Source organism: Carettochelys insculpta, chromosome 1 (genome assembly GCF_033958435.1).
Source record: "Carettochelys insculpta isolate YL-2023 chromosome 1, ASM3395843v1, whole genome shotgun sequence".
Taxonomy (NCBI): Eukaryota; Metazoa; Chordata; order Testudines; family Carettochelyidae; genus Carettochelys; species Carettochelys insculpta.
The window spans coordinates 13,210,328-13,237,448 of NC_134137.1; the positions used below are offsets into that span (position 1 = coordinate 13,210,328).

At 50.7% G+C, this 27,121-nt stretch overlaps 1 protein-coding gene across 1 annotated transcript in view; it reads left to right on the forward strand.

The window, feature by feature from the left end:
- The window catches only part of ARRB1 (arrestin beta 1), a 192,095-nt gene that overhangs the window by 109,104 nt on the left and 55,870 nt on the right, over window positions 1–27,121 (forward strand). The window lies entirely within an intron of this gene.

The window sequence follows — 27,121 nt, forward strand, 5'->3', positions numbered from 1 at the left end:
ACCTTCCTCTTTAGAGCTCCCCTTCAGGAAGTTGAAGGCTGCTATTAAATCACCTCTAAGTCTTCTCTTCTGTAAACTAAACAAGCCCAAATCCCTCAGCCTCTCCTCATAGGTCTTGTGCTTCAGACCCTTAATCATTTTTGTTGCCCTTCGCTCAACATGCTCCAGCAAATCCACATCCTTTTTATACTGGGGGGCCCAAAAATGGACAAAATATTCCAGATATGGCCACACCAGTGCTGAATAGAGGGGAACAACCACTTCTCTAGATCGGCTTGAAATTCTCCTCCTATTGCACCCTAATATGTCGTTAGCCTTCTTGGTTACAAGGGCACACTGTTTACTCATATCCAGCCTTTCATCCACCATAACCCCTAGGTATCTTTCTGTTGTACTGCTGCTGAGCCATTCGGTCCCCAGCCTGTAACAATGCTTGGGATTCCTCCGCCCCAGGTGCAGGACTCTACACTTCTGGACACTTGCTGGATGGAGTTGCTCCCTGATGCTTTTGTGGCAAGAGCGGCTGTTGTAATTAGTAGAATGTACCTGGATCTGTGCATTGTCCTCTGCTCTGGCTCTGCTTCTGTGCTGCTGGACAATGTCTGCAGACTCTGTGCCTTCACAATACCTGGTGCTTGTCTGGTGCTTGTTGTCTATGGATTTTTCAGGAGAGGGTATCCTACCACAGCCTGACATTGCCTCAGTTTCCCCCTCTGTAAAATAAGGACAATGGTGCTTATCCTCCCTTAAAACTTATGGCTGAATATTGAGTCCCCCAGCAGGGGAGCTTGGACTGGAACCAGGTCTGCTGTAGGCCAGTGCGCACTAGACCCCAAAACAAAAGCAAAAATTTCACCTGCCCGAGTCTTTGTTAGCCCAAAGGGCCCCGCAGAGATGCAGTTACAGAAGAAAATCTAGACATTTTTCATCCACTTTTGGGCTGTCTTGGCACCAATGTAGCTAAATCAAAATCAGCCTCATGGCCTCGCTTAGGCCACCAATTCAAATCCAGACAGCCACACCTTGGTCTCCTCATCCTTGTGAGGCAGATGACTGAAGTTTACCGGGTGCAGGTCTTACTGGGAGAGACCTGACAAATGAAAGTCGGGTCTACTTGCTCGTATTAGTGAGGTTTTTATCATGGTAGCATCAAGAGGCACCATCTAGGTTCAGGGCCCCGGTGCGCTAGGTGCTGTACATACATGTGAAATGACAGTCCTGCTCCAAGGGTTTCTTGTCTAAGAAATGTGCTCTTTAGCCTGTTTTCCTTTTGCTCGTGTTCACCCCAGGTAGTTACAACCCTATGGGATCCCCCTGTAGAATTTTTCCTTATTTAGTGCCCTTGCTATGGTAGGGGTGGGCAAAATCAACCCTGGAGGATTAATCCAACCTTCCAAGCATTTCCCTCCAGCCCGCCCAACTGATTAACTGAGCGTGCAGACTTACAGCCAGCAGCATGTGTTCAGCTCCCCCTCCCCCCACCTTGTTCCATCTGCAGCCGAGCTGCTCCTAGGATTCTCCTGCTGGCTCTGCAGAGCGGGGCAGGGGTCAAGGGGAGATGGTATTGCTGAATTTAGGGTGTTCCCTTGCCCTTTGCCCCATCTCTGCAGAGCAGGGATCAGGGAGAGAGAGACACACACACAGTCGAGCTGCTCCAGTCCAGGAGTGCGGAGCCGGGGATCGGAGAGATGACAGGGCAGAACAGATTCCACTTAAAGAGACAGAGGGCGGCTTCTCTCGCAAACTTACCCAGCAGCAGCCAGCGCGCACACTCTGTGTCATTATCACACACACCCAGTCTGTGCCATACACATACATAGTCACTGTCACATACACCCCGCAGCACACCCTTAATCCGTGTCACAAAGTCTCTCTCTTACACACAAAAGCTGGGTCTGCACTACGAAGTTCTGTCTACAGAAGTCACTGTCGACAGAGCTTTTGCTAGAACCTCTGGCTGCAAAACTCCACTGTGCAGCTCTCTGTCGACAGAACCGGCAGGCTGGCAAACAGGGCAACCTGGTGAACTGGACACCCTCTCTGTCGACAGAGGACCCCGCCCCTGCAGAGCATTTATACTATTCTTCTGTCGACAGAAGTAAGTGTGTGTGTGTGTGTGTGTGTGTGTGTGTGTGTGTGTGTGTGTGTGTGCCTCTGAGTAAACTTGGTATATTATACGCATATAATATAATGGTGCTGTATTCTCAATAAATGTGGTGTTCTTGCCTTCTCCCTCTAAAAAGCTCCTGTGTGCTTCTTATAAGCATAACAGAATCTGTCTAGTGAGGTGCTGTGTCTCAAACTTTCAAGCTGTAATTCTGCTGGGAGAAAGGCTGTGTTCTGTTGACAGATTCTAGACAGAACGCGTGTGTAGTGTGGCCATTCCCTACCTTTGCAGAAATAAGTCCTCTTCTGTAGACAGACTTTGTAGTGTAGACACAACGAAAGTGTTTCTCTTTCACTCTCACACACTTTTTGTCTCTCTCCGAAGCATCCAGCCCCACCCCTTTCTGCCCAAGGCCCCGCTTCTTCTGGGGGGCCCAGAGCCAGCCCGCCACCAGTACCACAATTCACAGAGCAGCCCTTCTGTGCAACGAGCACCTTGTTATTCCCTGAGAGCAGAAGAAAAGCTAAATTCCAATGGACCGATCGGCCCTGACCTGCATGCTGCAGTATAGGGTCTAGCGTTGGCTTTGCTCTATGGGGCAAGGCGTCACAGCAGCTCACCTGCACAAGGTGTGGGAGGGATTGTGTCAGCCTTGTGCGGAGGCAACTTAAAACAATTGCAGCGGGTTGAAATCTGCCTTAGTTCCTCTGAGGTCTGAACTTTTGGAGCCAACAGTCTTGAAGTGCATTGTGCGAAGCATAAGATGTGACTGTAACCCACACGTGTGGCGGTGTGGGTCACCGTCCGTGTAGTGCAACACGACCACTTATGGAGAGAAAGAATGAGTCTCCCTTACTGCCTTAGCTGAGAGCCGGCTGGCTTTGAGCTCCAACTGTAGAGCGTCCTGCATTAAGCTCTAGAGCAGGGGTCAGCAAACCCCCAGCACAGGTGCCAGGAGTGGCACGCGAGCCAATTTTCATCAGCGCACAAGGTGGGAGCTCAGCCGTACCCCTCCTCTCCCATGCAGCCGGGGGCTTGCTCAAAGCCAGGCTGCCTGTAGATTAACTAAAGACCAGCTAATGCTTCCAACCAACTACCTACACGGGAAAGCTCTGCATCTTCATGTATTTAACAGCGGAGCTGTTGCACGTTGGACTGTTAGTGACTTCAAAAAGTACCATCAGCACCTGGACCACATATAGAGGTCAAAAGGTCAAATTTCGGCACTGCGCCTTGGAAAAGCTGCCGACCCTCGCACTAGCGGTCCCAAGTTCGAGTTCCCGGCATGGCTGTGGATGCTGTTACGCCCCTGCAGAGCCAGGCAGCTTAGCTTCTCGGCCTCCCATGCAACCCTGTGATCTTTTAAATGGGCCACAGTGGGTCACAAGGTGCATCAGTTACTCCCTTGAACGGCCAGGCCGCTAGGAGAAAGCAGCTTCCTGCTGCTGCTCACTAAAGGGAAGGCACCTGTGGCTCGGGTGGCAGAGGCCTGGGGTAGTAACAGAGGGGTGGCCGTGTTCGTCTGCACTCCGACAAAACAAAGCAGCAGAAATGCAGCACTTTAAAGACTAACAAAATGATTTATTCGGTGATGAGCTTCCGCGGGATGGACCTGCTTCCTCAGATCGGTTTCATTTCCAGCACAGACTGACGCTTGTAAGTACAGAGGACCAAAAAGAAAAAAGTGCAGTCCAAACTGACGAATCAAATAGGATTGAAGGAAAGGGGTGAGAGGTGGGGGGATGTTAATTGTCCTGCCTGAGATAATTACATGCATCGAAGCAAAGGGAGCAGTCCTTGTAATGCGTGGGGTAGTTGATGTCTCTGTTCACGCCACGTGTTAACGTGTCGAATCTGAATATGTTCTGTAACTGGGAAATCTCACCCCCTAATCTAGGGGTTCCAAACTTTTCGGCATCTTGCCCCGCTTTTGATTTTTGAGAAGCCCTCACACCCCTCCCCCCACCTCTGCTTCACCATCACCCGACCCCCCTTTTAACAAAAGCTTCAATTTGTAATTTAAAATAAACAAAAGCTGGATATAAAAATGTTATTTAAAATTAAAAACAAGCACAAATAGATTTTCTTGGTCTCTTGTGGGTGCCTGGTGCAGCCCCAGCTGGCTGCTGGCCCAGAGCCAGCTGCCAGAGCGGCCCATGATGGCCACCCGCCCACCTGAGACCTGGGCTGCCGGAGCGGCGTGCCTGAGCCCTGCACCACTGGGGCCAGCCACCCAAGCCGCCTGTCCAAGCCCCACACTGCCCGGGCGAGCCAACTACCTGCCGAGCCAAGCTTCCCCCAAGCCCTGTGTAACCAGGGCCTCCCATCTGCCCGCCAGCCTGAGCCACCTGAGCCCCATGCTACTGGGGCCAGCTGCCTGCCTGCCTGCCAGTCTGAGCCTCCTGAGCCCTGTGACAATGTGGCCAGCTGCCCAAGCCCCATGAGTCCTGCAAGCTGACCAGCTGCCCATGCCCTGCAAGCTTCGCAAGCCACCCACCTGAGCCCCTCCCCTCCCACAAAGCCAGGCACTGCCAGTCCCCTTCCCTATCCCGTTTACCTGAGCCAGGCACCCCAGCCCCACATCTAACCCCATGCTCCTCCTCCCCACAACCCACACTCACTCACCTTTGCTCATGGGCCTTTGCCAGCTGCCTGCTTTGTATAGCGACTGTACCAGGTCACCCATGTAAAATGGCAGGGGCTGAGAGCCAGAAGCAAAGGCTGGCTTTTCTTTGGGTGGGGGGAAAAGAAGGGAGGGACTAGGTTGCCTCACGCCCCCTCCCCCCGGAATTTCTGCACACACCCCCAGGGGGGATACACCTCCCAGTTGGGAAACCACGCTCTAATCTGTTGTTAAATTCTCTGTGCTGCAGGACACAAATTCTCAGGTCTTTAACAGAATGGCCCGCTCCATTGAAGTGTTCACAGACCGGCTTATGTGTATTCAGTTTCTTGATGAGGCCTAGGATGTGAATCTGCAGGTTGTGGCTTTGAACCTTCCTGGCTATTAGAGCAGCTCTTGGAAAAGCCCATCCTTCATTCAACCGAGAAACGCTTTCCCCAGCCTGTGTTTCCGCACCAGTGTTTTGTTGTTAGCCCTTGTGGGTGTTATGAGCGTGGAATGACTTGACTGTCTTGCATCTGATCCTGAATGTGTGTCTGTGGAAATGCCTTGAAACACTGGCATCTGCAAATCCAGGGATTTGAGATTAAGCCAGGAGGCAGCAACTTAATTTCCTCCGTTCCTGGTGATGTTCATTTCAGCTCTGAATGCTGGCTGCTGGCAACCAGCTGTTTTGCTTCTCCTCACACAGACTTCACTGGGGTTTAGTTTCCCGCCAGTCTTGGTACATGTGTGCATCTCTCTGCCAAGCTGATTCCTGCAATGGCGCTGCTGACACCTCCAGCAGGCATATACCAACCAGGGCTCGGTTTTGTTTGGAGGATGACAAAGGCCTCAGCTTCTTGTTTATCTTGCCCTGTGCAGGGCACCAAACAGGTTGCTTAAGCGAGGGGTCTAGGGAGAGATTGTTCCCAGTTTAGCTGGGGCTCAGGCTGGAGATAAGCCCAGCACAACAGGCACCTGGGCAAAGCCTGCAGATAAACAGTGGGCTTATCAGGTCAGTTCCCAGCAGGTGGAAGGTGCCACATCAACCCTGCTCAAGAACAAGGTCATCTGCATAGCAGGCAAAGGCTCCCCCCTATTTCACCCCCAATCTTGCTGGCCCTGCTCCACACTCTGAGAAGCATCTGATCACTGGCTCTGCTTCCAGGCTGCAGGAGGTGAAGCTCACAGCCTGGTGCCTCTTCTGCTGGTTGAACAGCAGGGACTTCTGAATTTTCTCCAAAGGGGGTTTTCCCTTGCTCCTCACTGCAGGTTAAGCCACTCAGGCTGTCTGGCTCACAGATGAGCCACTTTCTGCCATCAGCCAAGGTCCATGGGCTTACACCAGGGAGGAGTAGGACCACTATTGTTGCATTATTTTATTTTTTAAGGTTTATTATCTAGCCAGTGTGAACTACCCCACTTGAGCGGGCAACAGGATTTGAACCCAGGACCTCCAACACCCTTGGTTGCTTAAGTTAGTGCAGCAGCAGACTTAGAAACCTCTTCTGTGTTTCAGCCCAGAGAGGGGTATAAAGAGGTGCTCCTTGTGTGAGTGCAGCAGAAGTACCATACGCAACCAAGACTCGCTCTATCCAGACTGAGGAAGGCTTTGCCAGCTCAGCTTATTCAGCAAGCAGTTGGAAAAAGATGTATGTTAATGCAGATGTGCCTTAGAATAGCTGCTAAGTGAATCACTGCACTGTTCTCACCACTGGGGCCCAAATGCCCTACCCACCGGATTTTCCAGCCTCGGGGCAAAGAGGGAACATAGACCAGGCTTCTGGTTTCAACAGAGTGAGTGACTATGAACCAGCATAGTCTAGTTGAGAAGGTGCAGAGCTGGGAGTCCCAAGAGCCAGGAGCTAGCTCTGGTCCTGAGCTACTGTGCTTCAAGTGATTTCCCCCCTTCTGTGCCTCAGTTTCCCTGCACATCACCTTGCTTCCTTAGCTGGTCCCTCGCTGGAAGGTTTGACATTTCCTTACTGTGTGTCAGCCCAGTGCTTAGCACAATGCAGCCCTGATCTCAGCTGGTGCCTTTTGGGGCTACCATAAGGCACATAAACAATGAACTAGACCCAAGTCCCTCCTGAAGACAGGTGGAGGACAAATGTGTCAATACGGTGTTTAGATTGGCCTGCACGGAGCAGGGATGATGGTTCTTTAGCCAGCTCATAGGAAAGGTGGTTTCATATTTTTCCCCCACTGCCTGCACAGACAAAGCATGTAGTTAAAGAGAATGCAATCAGTGTGAAATATGATCGGAGCTGTGTTGCTGGGACTGGAGTGACCCTGGGCTGAACTGGAGCTGACTTTACACCTGCTTGCCCCGGATGCCACCTGTAAGCCCCAGAGACAAGCCTGCTGCCAGGCTCAGAGCCAGACTCAACAGAGCGATTGAGAAGGCATGTTGAAGTGCTGCAGAATGTCCCAAAAGCAGACACTGCTGCGGGTGGAAGCACACATTGCAGGCAGGTTGTGTGGGCAGAATGAGATGCAGAGCAAGGCCTAGATCCCTCAGTCACAGCTGCAGGTGACTCCTCTTTAGCCTTTATGAGCTGCCTAGGTATGCCGTCCTGGGAGTCTGGAAATCTCAGTTCTGTCTTGACCCCACATTGGGACCGCGGCTATGTGCCTCGGTTTCCCCAGCCATACAATGGGACTGCTGATAGTTGCCTGCTGCAGTGGTGGCCTTGACTCCATCCACACAGCAAAGTTATTTTGAGATAACAGCCCTTATTTCAAAATAACGTTGCTAACGTCTACACTACACAAATGTGATTTTGAGATATATTCGAAATAAAGGGTGCGTTACTTTGAAATTGACAAACCTCATTACAGGAGGAATGGCGCCTATTTCAAAACTAAGCGCCATTCCTTGTCTTCTCACCTATTTTGAAATAGCTATTTAGAAATAAGCACTATGTCTGTAGATTGTGCACTTTGAAACGGCTAAGTGCTATTTTTATTTTGATTATTATAATTCCCCTCTATTTGGCACTGGTGAGGCCACCTCTGGAGTACTGCATCCAGTTCTGGGTGCCCCAGTATAGAAAGGAGGTGAATGCATTGGAGCGGGTTCTGTGGAGGGCAACAAAATGATGAGGGGGCCGGAGCATTCAACCTTGAAGGAGATGCTGAGGGATTTGGGCTTAGTTAGTTTGCAGAAGAGAAGAGTGAGGGGCCATTTGATAGTGGGGTTCTAAAGAGGCTGGAGAGAGGCAGTTCTCAATAGTGACAGATGGCAGAACAAGAAGCAATGGTCGGAAGTTACAGAGGAGGAGGGCATTAGCATCCTCAACAACCATCATTGGCTCTGTCACATGGCTAGACTTTTACATTGGGTCTGGAAGCCATTTTAATGCCCAGTGTGGCTATTGGCCCCAAACATTGTGCCAGAGGGGCCATGTGAGGTGTCTAATAGAGCTAACAATGCCCTGAATCAATGTATGCTGCTCAGGTGTCTGTATCATGTGGGTAGGTAAAGTTACAGATTTTAGCTCTGTAGCTGTGTTAGGAAATGTTTCAGTGCTAAGCTGCACAATTGGAGGTGTGAACTCAGCCCCAGCCAGGACCTTGGGCTGAACAATAGGGTGGAAACCAGGTGCTCAGACACCAAATCCACATTCCAGATGCTTGGGACATGTCAATAGGGTGCAGCCCAGTGGTCAAATGACCTGGGCTGGAACAAAGGAACTTGTCCAGTTCAGAAATTGGAGACTGTCTCCTGGGATTCAGCCAATGGCAGTTTGCCATAACAGCTCACCTGAGTCAGGTGGGGGTGGACCCTCAAGGGACCATAGGAAGACAAAGGGGCTTTGTCCCAGAGGAGAGGAGGAGAACAACAAGAGAGAGCCATGGCGTGGACTTAGCAGTGTCCACCTTGGATCCTTTGTCTTTTGGTCTTCAAGGGTTCATGTGCCAGCCTGTGGACCCCAGTGGGCCAGATCTACAATGCTCCACTAACTGAATCTAGGTAACCCGAAACGAACTTTCAGAGACTTTCAAGAATCAGCAGATAACGTTGCTGGCCTGCGTCAGTAGTTATGATGTATGTATGTAGAGTATTGCTTTAACAATTCTTCTCTCTGTCCTTGTTCTTTTTTTTTATTAATAAATCTTTAGGTATTTAGATCTAAAAGGCTGGTGAGCATGTTGTTTGGGTAAGATCCAAGTATATATTGACCGCGGTCTGGGCCTGAGCCCTTTGGGGTCTGGAAGAATCTGTGTGGTGTTTGCGTGAAACAGGCTTAAGAGCCTCTCATCTTAAATTGGGGATTTTTAGTCTGGGCTGGTACAGCAGCTGAGAAGTCTGTGGGTTTGCTTGTGTGGCTTCTGGCTGGCAAGTGGGGCTTGCAGAGGTGCTGCGGTGGCTGGTTGGATTTGCCTTAGTGAGAAGGAAATCCCAATCTGGGGCTATAAGTAGCCTGGTTTTTAAGCAAAGGTACCCTGGATTGATTTCTCTAGCTGTGCCCAGAAACCGCTGTCTCATTACAGTGGCGTAGTCAAGCTTGGATCCTCACAACCTGGTCAACTGAGCTTGGGATCAGGACCCCACACTGCTCTAAATTTGAGTTTTGGGTTTTGAGAGAGTTTTGGTTAAAGTGCAGATACAATGGATTTGCAACAGTATGAGGTGCTGGAAAGAAAAGCCCTGGAGGAGATGTACTGGGAAAGAAATATCTCCTTTAGCAGAGAAGCTACAGATGGGGAGCTTAATTCTTTGTTGCAGGTGTGGTACCAGGCAGAAGCAGTGAAGAAAAAGGCTGCTGAAAGCAGGGACAAGCAGAAAAGAGGTCAGTCCAAGAGAGGGCAGCCCTTACCTAGTGCTTTGAATCCTTCAGGGGTGACCACAATAGTGGCTCAGTGCCTGTTGGTGTCTGATATCTCCCTCACTATCTCCTTCCATCTTTCCCTGTCTAGTGCAAAGCGGCTTAGTTTCTGTAGACTAGCTCCACACCAATCTACTATATCATCTACCCATTCTCTGTGGGGTCTGCCAAGTATATGTCTTAGTTGTAATTTTCTTTTGGTAACCAATTAAGCAACCCAACCCCGATCTCTGGATTGGTGTCGAGGACCTTGTTTATCCTGGCAGCCTCCGAGACCACATCTTTTATCATTGAGTCGTACTGGCATAAGATTTTATTCGGATTGTTGTTTCATGGTCAGCGCATCGTCACTCATCTGACCAACCCTCCTCCCTCATCCAGGCTTGGGACTGGCATGGAACTGCCAGAGGCTTCATGGTGGAGTTAGAGCAGGAGATGTAGATTGGATATTAGGAAAAACTATTTCACCAGAGAGTGGTGAAGCACTGGAATGTGTTACCGAAAGAGGAGGTGGATTCTCCATCCCTGGAGGTTTTTAAGTCCCGGCTTGACAAAGTCCTGGCTGGGATGATCTAGTTGGGGTTGATCCTGCTTTAGGCAGGAGGCTGGACTAGATGACTCCCGAGGGCCCTTCCAGCCCTAGGATTCTATGATTCTATTTCAAAATACATTTTTGCGTGTAGCAGCCCAATTTCAGAACAGCTATTCTGGAATAGCTTATTTCAAAATAGGGCTGCTGCGTAGACAGAGCCTTTGAAAACTCTTGGGCACCACAGTGGAAAAGGGTGAGAGGTCTGAGGTGGGTGAGTAAACTGCTCCTGTCTTTGCACCTTCTGTATGCGTGTGTAACCCCCAAGGCGCCGAGATCCTGATGAAGGAGAGTGAAGTTGCTGCCTGAATGGGAGCTGCCTTTAGCTCGTGCAGCAGAGTGTGTGGCTTCAGCCTCTAAGGTCACAGGTTCAATCCTCCCTGTTGATGGGAGCATTGCCCTGGCTCGGGGAATGGTGGCGTCAGGTTAAGTGACCTAATCCAATGTCAGGACAGCAGATGAGTTCTTTGGCCTGCCTAGTTACTGCCTCTGAGGGCAAAGCAGTGACAGGAGACCCCCCACCTTGCCCTTGCCCTGGGGAGTGTCCCCTGCAGTGGTACCTGAGGACATAGCCCCAGCTGTTTGCCGGGCTCTGTCACTTGTTCCTGCCTCACGTGTCCATGCAGGCGATGGGGAAGTTCTCTGCAGGAGAGCTGGGCCAAGCCAGCTGGTGACTCAGGCTCTGGGCTGGATTGAGTTTCTGGCTCTGACTTGAGCAAATCCCCTCCCCATTGTGGGGCAGTTTCCTGCCTGCAGAATGAGGGAACTGAGGGGCTACTCGGCAGCGACCATCTTGCGCTGGTGGACACTATGCCTGGCACAATGGGGACCCTCTCATGCACATAAGTCATGTTAAATCTCTTCTGGCCATCTCCTGGGACACCTGCCCCTGTTCACTCATCCTCCCCTGCCACAGAGAGTACTGCCTGGGAGAGAATGAGGCCACCCCCCGCACTGGACATCAGCTGGATCACCATTGCTCAGAGGCACAGTGGAGTTGAGTGGCGTTAGGCTGACTGGAGCCCAGGATGAAAATCAAAGTCTGAGGCCTGAGCCACACACCTAAGTCTTAGGCCTTGGCTACAGCCCTGGGTGGTGGGGTTCAGGTTACAGGCCCCCCTTCTTGGGGTGGTGGGGTTCAGGCCTTGACTCCCTGCCTGGGGCAATGGGGGGGGCTCAGATTTGCAGTAAGGTTTGTTGTCAGAGGGGATGGTGGTGCAGTTGTAGCTGCTCACAGAGCAGCTTGAACCTGGGACCTCTGAAGCATCATACAGGTGCCTCTGCAACTCAAGCCAAAGGCCAGCTGCCTCTTAGCTTAGGCTGCAGAGGACACTTCTTCTTCCTCTGTGAGGTGGTCTGGGTGCCACTACATGGGGCAGTGAACCCCACCCAGGTGTGTGGGTTACACAGTGACGTTCGAGAGCCCTGCTCTAGAGCACTGGGCCGGCCCGTACGGAAGAGTCCTGTGGCATGGAGCAGGGTTGGAAAGAGTTGGCGCCGAGGCTTAGGGCCTGGATGGGGAGGGAGATCCTTTCTGCGGGGGGTTCTTGAGCCATCCCATGGGGCATGGCTTGTGCATTCGGCAGAGAGGCAATACCTCCTGAACTCAAGGGAAAGACTCCTAGGAACTCCCTTAATCTGGGCCTGTAATTCCTTCTCCACGCACCATTGCTGGACCCACCATATGACCTGCAGCGTGACAGCTCTGGGGCACTGCCCGCTCTAGGGCTTGCCCACCAGCGTACTCCATAGCCTTTGCCAGCTGGGCACCAGCTCCGGCTGTCCTAGCAGAGAGTACAGTGTGGCACTGTGGGGTGCCTGCCCCCCTGCGCAGCCAAGGCCTCGCTCGGTCCCTCTCGGCAAATACCTCAGTGAAGCAGGTCTCAGCGGGGAGCTGGCTTTGCAGACTTCCTGGCCAGCTCTGCACCCTCCCACCGGCCACTGCTGCCAGCAGAGAGCAGCGGGTCCACAGCCAGCCAGTGGAGGGGCTCCGTCCCTCCAGCACCTCAACCAGAGGCACAGCACAGCTCAGAGGCCAGGGGAAGGCTGCTTGAGGGCCAGGCTGGCAGCAGACATTAACCCTCTGCTCTCAGGGCAGAGCCATGTCAAGCTGGCAGCTCAGGAAGAGCCTTTCATCCTGCACAGGCCAATGATCTTGTCATGCAAAGTGAGCTGTGGCAGCACTGTCCTTAAAGCTGTTAGGATGGAAACAAGCTCTGGTTTCTTCCCCGCTTCCCCTGACTCCAGACGTAGAGCATGTCTCTCTGCCTGCTCCCTCTTCTCCAGAGAGCAGAGCAGAGCAGGCCGGCCCTGCCAGCTGCAGACAGCCTGATCTAAATTTCAACAGCTCGTGACTCACCCATGGTGGTCCCTGCAACGCACTGGGAACATGTACAGCAGTTATCCAAGGGCGTCCGGGGTGCCCCCTCTCTGCTCCTTTTGCACTAGTGGTGGGCGATGGTGTGTGAGGTGCAGCTGGCTCAGGGACTGGGCAAGCCAGTCTCACCTTTGTGTGTCAGATCAGCCACTGACTTGTCCAGGTAAACAAGGGCATGACTCAACACGCCACCCACCCCCGACTCACACTGAGTCTATGACAGGCTCCAGGGACGTGTTCCAGTGTTCCCCTGGGACTGGAAAGGGAAGCAGGCAAGGCAAGGCTCTCCCAAGAGCAATTGCCTGCTGACCCTGCCCAGGGATGTCCCAGCACTGCCAGATGAAGACCGTTCTGTTACTAGCGTTACGGTAGCTGATGGAGGTCCCAGCCACCACCAGAGCCCCCTTGTCCTAGGCTCTGGTGCTGCACAGAGCAGGAGGCAAGACAGAGGATGGCTTAAGAAAGGGACCGTTATCCCCATTTTACAGATGGGAAATTGAGGCACAAAAAGATGGCAGCCCAGCTGCTCACTGGTATTTAGGTGCCCTCCTCCCGGGGGCGGGGATTGCAGTGTATACAGTAGGGAGGTCAAATCTCAGCAGTACATATTTGTGGTTTGACTGCTGCCTTCCTCATTTGTCTAACACGCAGATAGTAAAGAACAGAAGTGGCAGACACACTACTACTACTTAACCCCTTGTACGCCGAGTGGCGCGTAGGTCATCTACAACTTTTCTCCACTTCACTCTGTCTCAGCACAAAACTTCTAGCTGATCCCAGGTGTACCCCAGTTGTCCTTCAATCTCAGTAGATCTTCTCCACATTGTCTGAGGTCCTCCTCTTTTCTGTTTTCCTTGCGGATTCCACTTGAGAGTTTGGTGGGCTATGCTGGATGATGGTTTTCTGAGCGTGTGGCCTAGCCATCCCCACTTTCTTCTCTTGATTTGAATGTCAAATGTTTCTTGTCCTGGCGATTATTAGGGGTAGAGATGGAGGAACAGACAAAGCTATCCATGCCAGGATAGGGAAAACAACAGCTGCATTCAAGACTCTTTGTCCCACGTGGAGTTCACAAAATAATATGTACAAAGATGAAACTGAGGATCTTCAACGCAAATGTGAAGAATGTGCTCTTGTATCGGTGGGAGACCTGGTGTACTAAAAAGTCTCAAATCACAAGCTACGGACATTCATAAACAGATGCTTGAGGTGTGTCCTTTGCATCAAATGACACAGACAAGCCTAATTTGTTGAAGAGAGTCAGCATGGTCTTTGTAAAAGGAAATATGCTTCACTCCCCTACTAGACTTCTTTGAGGTCAACAACTATGTGAACGGGGTTGATAAGTCCCTGAGGTAGTCGCATGGCTCATTTTATGGAACTCGACAAAAGTTCTTACATGAAGTAAACCGTCATGGGATAAGAGGGAAGGCCCTTCTCATGGATCAGTAACTGGTTAAAACACAAGAAACAAAGGGTAGGAATAAGTTATCAGTTTTGCAGAATGGAGAGAGGTCATTAATGGTGTCCCTTATGGATCTGTACTAGGACCTGCCCCATTCAACAGACTCATAAGTGATCTGGAAAAAGGCATAAACAGTGAGGTGGTAAAATTTGCAGATGGTACAGAACTACTCAAGATAGTTCAGGCCAAAGCAGACTGCAAAGAGTTACAAAGAGCCCTCAAAACTGCATGACTGGGCAACAAATTCAATATTGGTAAAAGTGAAATAATGCCCATTGGAAAACATAATCCCAACTCTACATACAAACGGATAGGATCTGACTTAGCTGTCACCACTCCAGGAACAGATCTTGGAGTCTTTGCAAATGGTTCTCTGAAAGCAGCTGCTCAATTTGCAGTGACAGTCAAAAAAAAACAAACAAAGGTTGGGAGTCATTAAGAAAGGGCCAGAGCAGAAGAGAAAACATCAGACTGCCTCTAGATCGGGGGCTGCAGCCTGTGGCTTCACAGCCACATGTGGCTCTTTAAGGGCACTTTTGTGGCTCCTGACACCGTGATGGCAAAGTAAAATAGAAAACCAAACCCTCCTGGCTATTTTCAGTAAATGTCTAAAAGCCCAAAAATGAACAAGTGATGTCTAAATAGCAAAGGATGTGATCTCAAAACATTGGACTACGGCCCCTAGCGTCCTCCAGGCAGAGAGAGGGCTTGGGAGAGAAAGTCGGGAAGACAGTGGTACAAACACACACATGTGACGTGTGAGGAAGTTAGCATATATGGAAAGTTTGTGAAAATCCTCCAATAATAATGTGTTGCATTACAAATCATTGTGTGCGCCGGTCTTAAAATTGGGGTTACAAAAAATACGGTGTTTGGCGTTGTTTGTTAAGGACCATCTCATAGTCACAGGCATTGCGGCTCTGGAGTCATTGAGGTTTTTACCGAATTGGGAAAAAATGGCTCTTCTTTCTATTTTGGTTGCTGACCCCTGCTGTAGATGAACAGATGGCCTGCCCACATTCAGAATCCTGCACGCAGACGTGATCACCTCTCTCCGAAAAGGTGCATTGGCCCTGGAAAAGGTTCAGGAAAGGGCAATGCAAAGGATTTGGGGGCAGGAACAGCTTCCGTGGGAGGAGAGATGAATAAGATTGGACTTTTCAGCTTGGAGAAGAGAGGACTAGGTGGGGGGTAAGATAGAGGTCTATACAATTAGGAGAGGTGCAGAGAACATAAATGTTGTTTTCTCCTCATCCCACAAGTACTAGGGGTCAGCAAATGACATTAATAGGCGGCTGGTTTAACACAAACCCGAGGAAGTATTTCTTTGCAAAATGCACAGTCCAGCTGTGAAACTCTTGCCGGAGGATGGTGTGAAGGCCGAGACTATGCCAGGGTTTTAAAGAGCTTGGGTACGTGCATAGAAGAATGTCCATCAGTGGCTATTAGCTAGAATGGGTAGGGTTGTGTCCCTAGTGTGTTTGCCAGAAGCTGGGAACAGGAAACAGGAGGTGGGTCACTCAGTGATTACCTGTTCTGTTCATCCACTCTGGGTCACCTGGCTTTGGTCACTGGCAAAAGACAGAGCTTTGGGCTAGATGGACCTTTGGTCTGACCCAGAATGGCTCTCCTTGGCTGTGTCTAAACTAGCCAAAAACTTCGAAATGGTCATTTCGAAGTTTACTAATGAAGCGCTGAAATACATATTCAGCACCTCATTAGCATGCGGGCGGCTGCGGCACGTCGCAATTGACGCGGCTCACCGCCGCGCGGCTCGTCCAGACGGGGCTCCTTTACAAAAGGACCCTGGCTACTTCGAAGTCCCCTTATTCCTATGAGCAGATGGGAATAAGGAGACTTCGAAGTAGGCGGGGTCCTTTCGAAAAGGAGCCCCCTCTGGATGAGCCGCACGGCGGTGAGCCGCGTCAATTTCAAAGTGCCACGGCCGCCCGCATGCTAATGAGGCGCTGAATATGTATTTCAGTGCTTCGTTAGTAAACTTCGAAATGGCCATTTGCATGGCCATTTCGAAGTTTTTGGCTAGTGTAGACACAGGCTTAGTGTTCTTAATGTCAGTGCTCTGGGGTAGGACTTGTCTGGGCTGCACAGTGGAGCCCTGATCCCAGTCTGGGGTTCTTGGCTGCTCATGCCTGTGACCCCTGGACCTGAGTCAGGGAACCCTTGCCCTGCGTAGGGCTGCAGCTCACCCACCCCTGCCCATGGCACTGTGCTGCAGGAGGCACCTTCTCTTTCCTTGCCCTGTGGAGCAGAGAGCAGGTGAACTGAGCACTGGGCGCGTGCCTAGGTGACCTCATTCCCAACACTGGCTCTGCAGAGCTGGGCACAGGCCTGCTGGCACCTCCTGGGGTGATCACATGGCTGGTTTTATGGGACTTTAACGATCGCATGTGTTTATACATCTCTCTCCTTCCAAGTGCTACTGACAAGTGGGCCCGTTTGAGAAGGGAAGCTTGTGTGCAGGGAAATCAAATTAGCCAGGAGGCCATATGCGCCCAGGCCAGGCTGCTTTCTCTGGATCCATGCTGCCCTCTCTGCTGACGCTGCAAAGCTTCTTGCAGCAGGGTGTGACTCTGGCACAAACCACACACACGGCTGCTCCCCCCCGCTGCCCCGGGCTGGCGTGTGCCGGCGGACCAGCTCTTGGACTGCCATATCCAGGCAGCTCCTTGGATCCTTGATGACTAGTATTAGCAGGGTGGTCCTACAGCTGGGGCTGGTGGGCGAAGCATGTGCTGTCCGGCGAGTGGCTTAGTGAGGGGTGATTTCCAAGCACCAGGGGCTAGCATGGAGGGGTGGAGGGCCACGGGTGGAGGTAAGGGCAGAGGCCTGGAGGGGACGAGGCTGGGGCTGAATGGGGAAGGCCGGAGGAGCTGTGGATGGGCTGGAGGGACAAGCAGCGTGGCGGGAGGAGGCTGGCAGACTTGCTGGAAGAGGCCAGTGCAGAAGCAGGGAGACATGCAGGAGTCAAGGCCGGACTGAGCTGGTGGATGGGATAAGGCAGCGAGCCAGGAGGCGCTGTGTGGAGACACGGGTGAATGGTGCTGGCCTGAGAGCTCTGTGTTTGTCTCACCGGGCTGGGCTGTGCGGATGCGCCTTTGCCCTGAGCAGGGGTGATGGCTTTGGGCGGGAGAGGAGCTCTGGGTCCAGGGCCACTTCTGGATCCGTGACCTATTCCCAGCCCCATGCTAATAGTCCCAGGGAAGGAGACCAATTAAGGGAGCAGCTTGAGCCTGGAGTCTGGGTTCTAGTCACGGCCTTGCCGCTTGGCTCTCAATGTGCTCTGGGGCAAGTCACGGTACCGCTCTGATCCTCAGTTTCCCCATTGGGACCGTAAGTGTAGTAATGCCGCTCCCCCACCTGAGCAAAGGGCTCTGAGAGCTGCACCCAAAGGCAATCGTGCCAGTCCCCTCTCTGAGCCAGGCTGAAGGCCTCCGTAGGAGCAGCTATGCGCCCAACTCCAGTTACTTTAGGGGCTTGGTACCATGTCGCACGCGGGCACATCACGTCACCGCCCGTACCCGCAACGAGCCCCTCCCAGACCAGCTGCCCGTCCTGGCTGTGCTTCCATTTGGGCGATTCCACCAGGGTCCCGGGTGCAGTGGGCGGGGCTGTGATGCTGCGAGTGCTGCTTAGCCCCTCCCGCGCCCGTTAAGGAGCAGCCATTTTAAATTAATTACAATGAGCGTTTAGCTGCTCCCCCAGAGGTGGGACCCAGCAGAGAGGCACAGAGACACCAGCCATAGCACTGGAGACCTCATTCCCTCTGGGGGCTCCCTGCACACAGCGGACCCTGCTCCGTCCTGCAGGGGGCAGCACCCAGGCTTGTTGCTCCTTGCCACGCTCTGCTCCCAGGGAGGGACTCACGCAATGAAGCTCAGCTCTGGGTGCCTTAGTCCCTCCCCTGTGGTGCCCAGGAGCTAATTGCTTTGTTGGCATGGAGCCACGCCATCGGGAGCGAGCGGGGATCCCTGCGGGATTGTCCTGCACAGGCGGCCTCCTTTGGCCAGGCCGCATCTGGGGGAGCTGCAGCAGGGGAATGTTTACACAAAGCACAAAGCAAACAGCCGGTCCTGAGCCGCAGCCAGCTTCATCAGCGGGGAGAGCAGCATCTGGGGGCTTGCTGCTGATTGGCTGCCCAGAGTCTGGGCACGGCTCAGAGAAGGACAATCTTGATAATGAGAAGCAGAGGGTTCACCCAGCCAGGCCGGTGCTCGCTGCTCTCAGCCATGCTTGCTAACTTCAGTGCTACAGAAGGAGGTGTGCGCAGACCCCTAGTGGGATTTGGGAGCAGGGTTCCCCGTAAGCTGCGTGCCCAGGAGAGATTCAGATCAGCAGAGCGCCCACAGCCGGCGGCCTGTGTTTCCACCAGTGCTGCACCTCTGCACGTCCCTCGGTGCACAGAAAAATTCTATTCCACATCTGGATGGAAAAAATGAGGTGGAACATTGAATTGAATTCCCTGCCAGAGGATAGGCTGTGTCCTGCGCGGAGCTAGATCCAGGATGTTCTGCTTATGTATAATCACAGTGATTGTGGGGCTTCTTTACCACCAGGCCCCTTGACGCTGCTGGAGAGGGGCTGGTTAGTTCTTGTGTCTGCCTGAGACGGGAAAGGGTCAATGCATTGAGCTACATACGAGTCACAATCCCCAAATCACATGTGTAACAAGCTTCAGTGAGCACACAGCACAAGAACCCACTGACTTCTCTGGCTGTGGGTTAGGCCTGGTTTGCACACGACCCTATTCCAGCGAGGACTCATTTCACACATTTCCTTGCAGCAGGGGAACCTCCTGTCCTTCAGCTGTGCTGGGCCTGTGCATTGGAGAGAACACAAGTCTCAGCTGGGTCCCTCAGGCTCTAGAATTGTCTCTCTGCTACTCCCTAGATAAACAGACCCAGCATGTATTATACAGAAGCACAGTATTAACACAGTCACATACATGCCTCTTCCCCAAGGATCTTTCTGCTGTTGGTGTGCAATGGAAGTGCCCCGGGACAGCTCCAGGGAGGCTGATGAGGATTTTTAGCTGGGCGGAAGGTTCTTACCAAGGGCAGAATTTTGTCAGATCAGCTGTGTTAACACCTGCCTTACCCTGGAGACTTTTCAAGAATGCGCCAGGGCTCCAAGAATTCCTTTAGACACATTGCTGTTGCTTCTGATGTCACATGGATGGTGCCCAGACATTCTGGTGACAGACGTCCCTAAGACAACCTATGGTTGATCAGGCCAGGGTCAGCTTACGTTATTTGCATTGTGGCTGCAAGCAGGAACACAGGTCAGAACACACTCAAGCACAAAGGGGACTTCCAAACCGATCCCTCTGCGCTGTAAGTGGCAGATTGCTGTTGAGGGACCCAGGGGCAGTGTTTCATCTAAGTTTGCTCTTGTGCAGCTGCACAGGAGAGATTCAAACGCCACCCAGCTGATTAGCAGAGTATCCACAGTGCACATAAAAATTTATTCCACACATGGATGGAAAAAGTCTGTGCATGGATGGAACATTGCTCAGGGACCAGAGTGAGCACTGACACATCTCAGCCATTGACCGGTAAAAGTTCCTCTCCTATCTCTCAGAGATGCAGCATTTTAAGCCTACGTTGGCTGCTTCATCCCATTGGGGTCCCTGCCGCAGATGCGGGTGGGGAGCAAGAGACACAGGACACAGCCAGCATGATCAGCATGCAGCTAGGTGCCTGGCTTATGGGTTGTTGGCTGTGGTTAGTTCTAGCCCCTCCCTCCCATGTGAGCAGACAATGGTTGAAAGAGATCATAGCTTGTGACAAATGCTGGTGACTCCTGTTTCTTCAGCACTGTGTGGGGAATTACGCTTTCAGAACTTCTCAGTGATGCAGATAATTGTCCTCCAGATGGGACTCAGAGGCCAAACTGTGATACAAATGGACTCTGACAAAACAAATGAAACCTCTTGGATTTATTAGGGCTTTGCAAATCTTGCTTTACAGCCGTGTCAGCTGGATGTGATAGAGAAAAAAACCTGTACAGCAATACTGCAGATCATCTAGAGGATCTGCGTGTGATCAGTGGGAGGGGTAGCTCAGTGGTTTGAGCATTAGCCGTCTAAACCCAGGCTTATGAGCTCAATCCTTGAGGAGACCATTTAGGGGTCTGAGGCAAATAACCTTACAAAGGAAAAACCATCTGTCTGAGAGGGTTCTGCGTCCTGCCAAGAGGACAGGGGGCAGGACTCAATAACCTCCTGAAGTCCCTTCCAGCTGTATGAGATGTGTGCATTACAGTCGGAAGATAGTATGGTGTGCTTGGTGTAGAGGGTCCCTGAGACAGCCACATACCCTGATTCAAAACTTCTGTTCCACGGTTTCCCAATTTTATTTGGCCACGGAACCCTTTTAAACTCAAAAAAATTTTGCAGACCCCCGTTCCCAGGCTCTACCCCTCTTTGGCCTCCAAACCCACCCCCCATCTCCAGGCTTAACCCCTCTCAGCCCCAAACCACCTCCCCATCCCCAATATCAACCCATCTCAGCCTCAAACCAGCCCCCAGGACTAACCCATTTGCAGGACTGACTGGGAAGCCTATGCTGGGTGGCCAGGTGCATCTGGTGGAAGGAAGGCTCACGTGGAGGTGTTCTGCTGGTGGGGGTGAGCTGAGCCATGCCTACCAGGGGTGTGGCTGCTCAGGTAGAAAGGCGAGTAAGAGGCTCTCTGTGGCTCACTGCAGTGCGGCCACTGAAATAATGGAAATAAATTCAGTTGGTTTAGCGGCCGGATCCCTCCTGCTGGCCATTAAACCAATTCAATTTAGTTCTACTGTTTCAGCGGCGGCAGGGCGGGGAGCTGCCGAGGAGTCAGCTGTTGGAATAGAATTTTCTCGCGGAGCCTTATTTTCACTTTGCAGAACCCTGGGTTCCACAGCACCATTTGGGAAAGACCGTTCTACTCTTCCTGCTTCGGGGTGTCTCCAGGAGAGATCCCACCCAGCTAGGCACCTCAGCCAGTCGGCCGTACCTAACAGAGGGTTTATTAACACTTGAAATAAGCAGATTAGCTTGATCTGGGTTCCTTGACGCACCTGACTGGCCCTGGCAGCAGTCCCAGCCAGCTGCTTTTACCTTCTTACTGTCCAGCACGTCACACATCGGCTGACGATTGTTGCCCTTGGGAGCATGTGCTGGTGAAATGATGACTTTCATCCCTTGCACCCAAACCCTAACTCAGTGCAGGCCCAGAGTGCTACAGTCACTTGCTTGCTACTCACACTGCATTCAGCAAAGGCTTAGTGATGTAATGGCTGCCATCCTGGTCCTCACCATCAGTGCTCCTGTAAGTGGAGACTTCGGGCAGCGGCCCAGGAGAGATTCAGGTGCAGCCCCGCTGATTACAAGAGCACCCACAGCTGGCAGCGTATGGATTTATGGTGGCGCAGGTCCGCACGTCTTGGGACAGGGATAGAAAAAATTAGAGGGAACTCTATCCCCCCAGAAATTGACCCTCCAGAGCAGTGGTTCTTAACCTTCACTGCAGCCTGCGCTCTTTGGGTTCTCAAAATATGTTCTCGCAGCCCTTATGAAAAATCAAAAATGGAGGTGGAGGGGGCCGATACACTTTGAAGTGCATATTAAATATATATAAAATAGTTTTACGTTATTATGCACCATAAATAATAGTACACTAGGCATACAAAAATACACAAGTACTACCTAGCAATGTTGCGGAGTTTTGCTGTGGAAGTAAACTGTAACTGATGCGCTAACAGTTAGCGGCTAACTGCATTCAAACGAAGCTGCTGCACTGCCACATCATCTATGCATGTGTCAAGAAATACCCCGCAACGTGGTGGTACGCTGTCTTTTGTGGCGAGATAATTTCACAACAATTAGCTTAAAAACTTGAAAATAATTTTTTTTGTTTGTATGTGACTGTAATCGTTAAAAATGTATAATGTTAATAAATACATAGGTTTAATGAAACAAAGTAGCTGTACTTGCGCGCTTGTGCTTAATTTGTGTTTTTGATGATTTACCTTCTAAAATAATCTGGCATGTCTTGCACCCCCAGAAAAAGCATCACCCCCCCCAGGGGGTACGTGCACCTCAGGTTAAGAACCATTGTTCTAGAGCTATGCAAATCTGCTTCTACCACTGGAGCCAAGGAGCGTGGCCCTAGCTGGGAGATTTGGCAGCTTCACTGCCTGTGTAGATGTGGTGGCCATATCTCCCTGTCCCAAATACGGGACAGGGAGATATGGGAGGAGGGGCAGCTCCCCCAGTCCCTGGCAAACCAAGAAGGAGGTGGCAGCTGAGCCCCAGGAAAGTGGCAGCCACTGGCATTCCCAGGGAAGCCGCAGCCTCCGGGGCTCCCCAGGAGCCCTGGAGAAACTACAGCTGCCAGCCTCCCTGGAAGCCCTGGGGAAACTGCAGCTGGCAGCCTCCCTGGTGGCCCTCGGGAAGCATCAGCTGCCCATGCTCCCTCTGCTTCTCCAAAGCTGGTGAAGCAAATACGGGACAATCTGTGCCTTTTAAAAAAAAAGTTGGGACACCTTTTTGGCATCCCAAATACAGGACCGTCCCACCCAATACAGGACAGATGGTCACCCGATGTGTAGAGCAAGGGAGCAGGGATTCAGAACAAATACAGATTTGCAGGTTGCTATAATGTCAGAAACCTTTGGTTCCATGAGGCTTGAGTTGGAAGTTTGTGAGTCTCCCCTTTAGAAAATGATCAGGCGGCCCAACGTGGTAAAAGAATATAGAACTCTCTGACCCCAAGAGCACCCACCATCCTCTGGTGGGAACTGCACTGAGCAGAGGGTAGCTGAGCGAGGAGTTTCCTAGCTATCCTCCTGGATGATCCAACTGCACTGAGAGATGATCCCATGGAACAGATCCACAGAACAGCTAAAAGCTGGCAGCATAATGGAAGCTAGAACTGGGAACGAATTCATAAACAAGCTGCTGTGTTATTGGGGCCAACTTGTACCGTGAAAGAAAACCTTTCAGTCAATCCACAGGAGAAACACTGGGAGGGACCTTCCCCGAGCAGGGTTCTTTACCTCTTCTCAAAACATTGGAAATTTCCTTTATGATGTTAATTCTTGTCCTACATCAGGAGTCTAGTGCTGAAAATTTGGCCAACCCAGTGGTTTTAACAGCCCATTCTTGGCTGATCCTGTAGCTTTGCTGTTAGCCCCTTGCAATCAAGCCAAGTGCAACACCCAGAGCTGGCTATTTAGACCAGGATTAGACCATACTGGCTCGGACTAGTGGTCTGTTTAACCCAGTCTCCTGTTTTCTGACTGATGCTTCAGAGGGAATGAACAGAACAAAGCAATTTTAAGTCACCCATCCCCTGTCATCCTATCCCAGCTTCTGGCAGTTGGAAGTTTATTTAAGGACACCCAGAAAATGAGATTGCACCCCGACCATCCTGATTAGCAGCCATGATGTACCTATCCCTCATGACCTTATCTAATTCTGTTTTGAACCCAGCTTGGCTGTGCGTTGTGGGAAGAAATATTTCCTTTTGTTTGTTTTAAACCTGCTGCCTGTTAATTTCACTGGGTTACTCCAGAGACCTCTCTGTAACCTGGTTCTTGTGTTATTCAAAGGGCAAATAAAACTTCCTGTTCACTTTCTCCACGCAAGGCAAGATTCTATAGACCTCCATCATGATCTCCTCAGTCAGCTTTTTTCCCACACTGAACAGTCCCGATTTTTAATCTCTCCTTTTATGGAAACTATTTAGTCATTTTTTTGCCCTTCTTTGTATCTTTTCCAATTATAATGTCATTTATGAGATGGGGTGATTGGCGCTATATGCAGTACGCCAGGTGCAGTTGTACCGTGGATTTATGTAGTGGCGTTGTAATATTTTCTGTCTATCCCTTTCCTAGTGGGTTCTAACATTCTGTTTGCTTTTAGGACTGCTGCTGCTCACTGAGCAGATGATTTCAGAGAACAATCCACAGTGACTCCAAGAGCTCTTTCTTGAGTAGTCATGGCTAATTTAGACCCCATCATTTTGCACGTGTAGTTAGAATTCTGTTTTTCAATGTGTAATTACTTTGCACTTAACATTTTTCATCTGCCATTTTGTTGCCTGGTCATTCCGTTTTGTGAGACCCTTTTGTAATTCTTTACAGTCACTTTTGGACAACTATCTTGAGTAGTTTTGTGTCACCTGCAAATGTGATCACCCCATGACTCACCCCCTTTTCTAGATCACTTATGAATCTGTTTACCTGCCGAGGTCCAGGAAAAGATATATGAGGGACCCCGCTCTTTCCCTCCATCCCCTGTGAAAACAGACCATTTATTCCTTCTTTCCTTTGTTTCTTACCTTCAACCAGTGACTGATCTATGAGTGAACCTCCCCTCTTATCCCATGCCAGCTCACTTTAAGAGCCTTTGGGAGGGATCTTGCCATCTTTGCCCACCTGTGTGTTGATACTCTTAAGGAACTCTAATAGATTGGTGAGGCGTGATTTCGCTTTACAAAAGCCACTTTGACTCTCCCCCAACAAACTGTGTTCATCTGTGTCTCTGATCATCTTAATCTTTGATAGTAGCAGGCAAATTGGTTAAAAAGGAAGTTAGGCCCAATGGAATTTGAAGAAGTGGGCCTTACCCCTGAAAGCTCATTACCTAATACATACTTTTATTAGTCTTTAAGGTTCTACAGGACTGATTGTTAGGCTTACTGGCTTGTCATTGCCAAGATCACCTCTGGAGAAGTGATCCCTCTAATTTTTTTTCCATTCATGTGTGGAATAAATTTTGTTACATGCACTGAGGCATGTGCAGATGTGCACAAACAAGAGAAACACATGTTGTCCGCTGTGGGCCTTGTGGGTGCTCTGCTAATTAGCTAGACAGCATCTGAATCTCTTCTGGGTGGCTGCCCACACCCTGAGCTTAGAGGAAACACTACTCTGGAGCCCTTTCTTTAAACAATCAGTGCTATCCTCCTGGGGAAGGGGTTGGGCAGGGGACATAAATGATAGACTGGAGGTGGCCAAAGAGGTAAAAATATATTGTTCCCAAAGTGTAGCTCCTAAAACTGAATTCCATATTGGCTACGTCTACACGTGAAGCCAACATCAAAATAGCTTATTTCGATGTAGCAACATCGAAATAGGCTATTTCGATGAATAACATCTACACATCCTCCAGGGCTGGCAACGTCGATGTTCAACTTCGACGTTGTGCGGCACCACATCAAAATAGGCGCTGTGAGGGTACGTCTACACGCCAAAGTAGCACACATCGAAATAAGGGTGCCAGGCACAGCTGCAGACAGGGTCACAGGGCAGACTCAACAGCAAGCCGCTCCCTTAAAGGGCCCCTCCCAGACACAGTTGCACTAAACAACACAAGAGCCACAGAGCCGACAACTGGTTGCAGACCCTGTGCATGCAGCATGGATCCCCAGCTGCCGCAGCAGCAGCCAGAAGCCCTGGGCTAAGGGCTGCTGCCCATGGTGACCATAGAGCCCCGCAGGGGCTGGAGAGAGAGCGTCTCTCAACCCCTCAGCTGATGGCCGCCATGGAGGACCCGGCAATTTCGACGTTGCGGGACGCGGATCGTCTACACGGTCCCTACTTCGACGTTGAACGTCAAAGTAGGGCGCTATTCCGATCCCCTCATGAGGTTAGCGACTTCGACGTCTCACCGCCTAACGTCGAAGTTAACTTCGAAATAGCGCCCGACGCGTGTAGCCGCGACGGGCGCTATTTCGAAGTTAGTGCCGCTACTTCGAAGTAGCGTGCACATGTAGACACAGCTATTGTGTCCCTGTACTCAGCAATGGCTGTCTCAGAGATCACAGCTTACCACCTGGAGGCACCTATCCAGAGATCACATCCCTATCCATCACCGCAGAGTTCACTTTCTTCTCCCGCCAACACCATCACTGTTCCCTGTAAGCTTTGTGCATTTGCAGCCAATCAGGAGAGATTCAGATGCCATCCAGATGATTAGCACAGCCAGGTGTTATGTGCACCAAAGCATGTGTAAAACAAAACAAAATTTATTCTGCACCTAGATGGGAAAACTCTGCACATGGCTAGAAAAGATCAGAGGAAACAATGCCCTGGGCAGAGTCTTGTGCCAGCCCAGAGAAGGTGTCTCATTCCCCAGATCTCATCTCAGCCCACCGTCCTAAAACCCAGAAACCACAGCCGATGTCACTGGCCCTGTGTTTCCAGTCTTGGAGCCCCCATCCTGGAGACTAGCTATGCTGCTTTGGTGGCTGTGAGAGAACCTCTCCCACAGCCTTTCTGAAGAATGGCTGGTGAATACAGATACAGGTAACTCAAAGAGGCTTTGGACAAAGTGCCACATGTAACCTATCAGTTGTAACGTTACAGTTTGCTGGATCTGTATATGCTGTATTAGTGCACGCATCATTCTTCTATGTGAAGTTAGGAATAGAAAATGTAATTCTGTTTGTAGTTTTAAATGTGCTAATGACAGCCCTTAGTTCTGTCCCAACCCTAACACCAGGGTGATCCACTTAATGACTCGGAAGCAGCCTTGTTTGTCCTGTAAGTCTAAAAGGTGATTGGTGCTAGAGAGACATGTGACTATACCACTTGGTACTGAAAGCCATTTTGATCCAGTGTTTTCCCATTGTGGGGGAGAATAAAGGTTTCCTGTCCTATGGGGAAGTCTATTTAAGCAATGGGATGCTACTACATTTTGTCTTCAACCTATTTTGGAAACTGCCTGACACACCCTAAGGGGAACACAAACTTTACAGAGAACTAGAGAATAAAATCATTTCTGACTTGATGCTTTCACCTGATATAAGAACAGCTGTTTAGGGTAAGAACTTACATGTAATGAGACTCTTAGTGGAACAGAACTAGCTAGGCATTTTCCTTTTATTTTAATGCAGTAACTCATTTTGATCTGTCTGTTTTCACATATAACCACTTAAGTCCTATGTTTTTGCTTAACAAAAACTCTTCTGTTTATAATCAAACCCAGTATATATGGTTAGTAGCTGGAGAGCTCTGTGCATACCTCCCTTTCATCGCTAAAGGGGGTTTGCCTAATGAGCTCTTTCTGTGCAAATCTTTTGCACACAGATAGACTGGTTTATTTGGGGTGTTGCTCCTTTAGGGGGTTGGTTTCCCGGGTG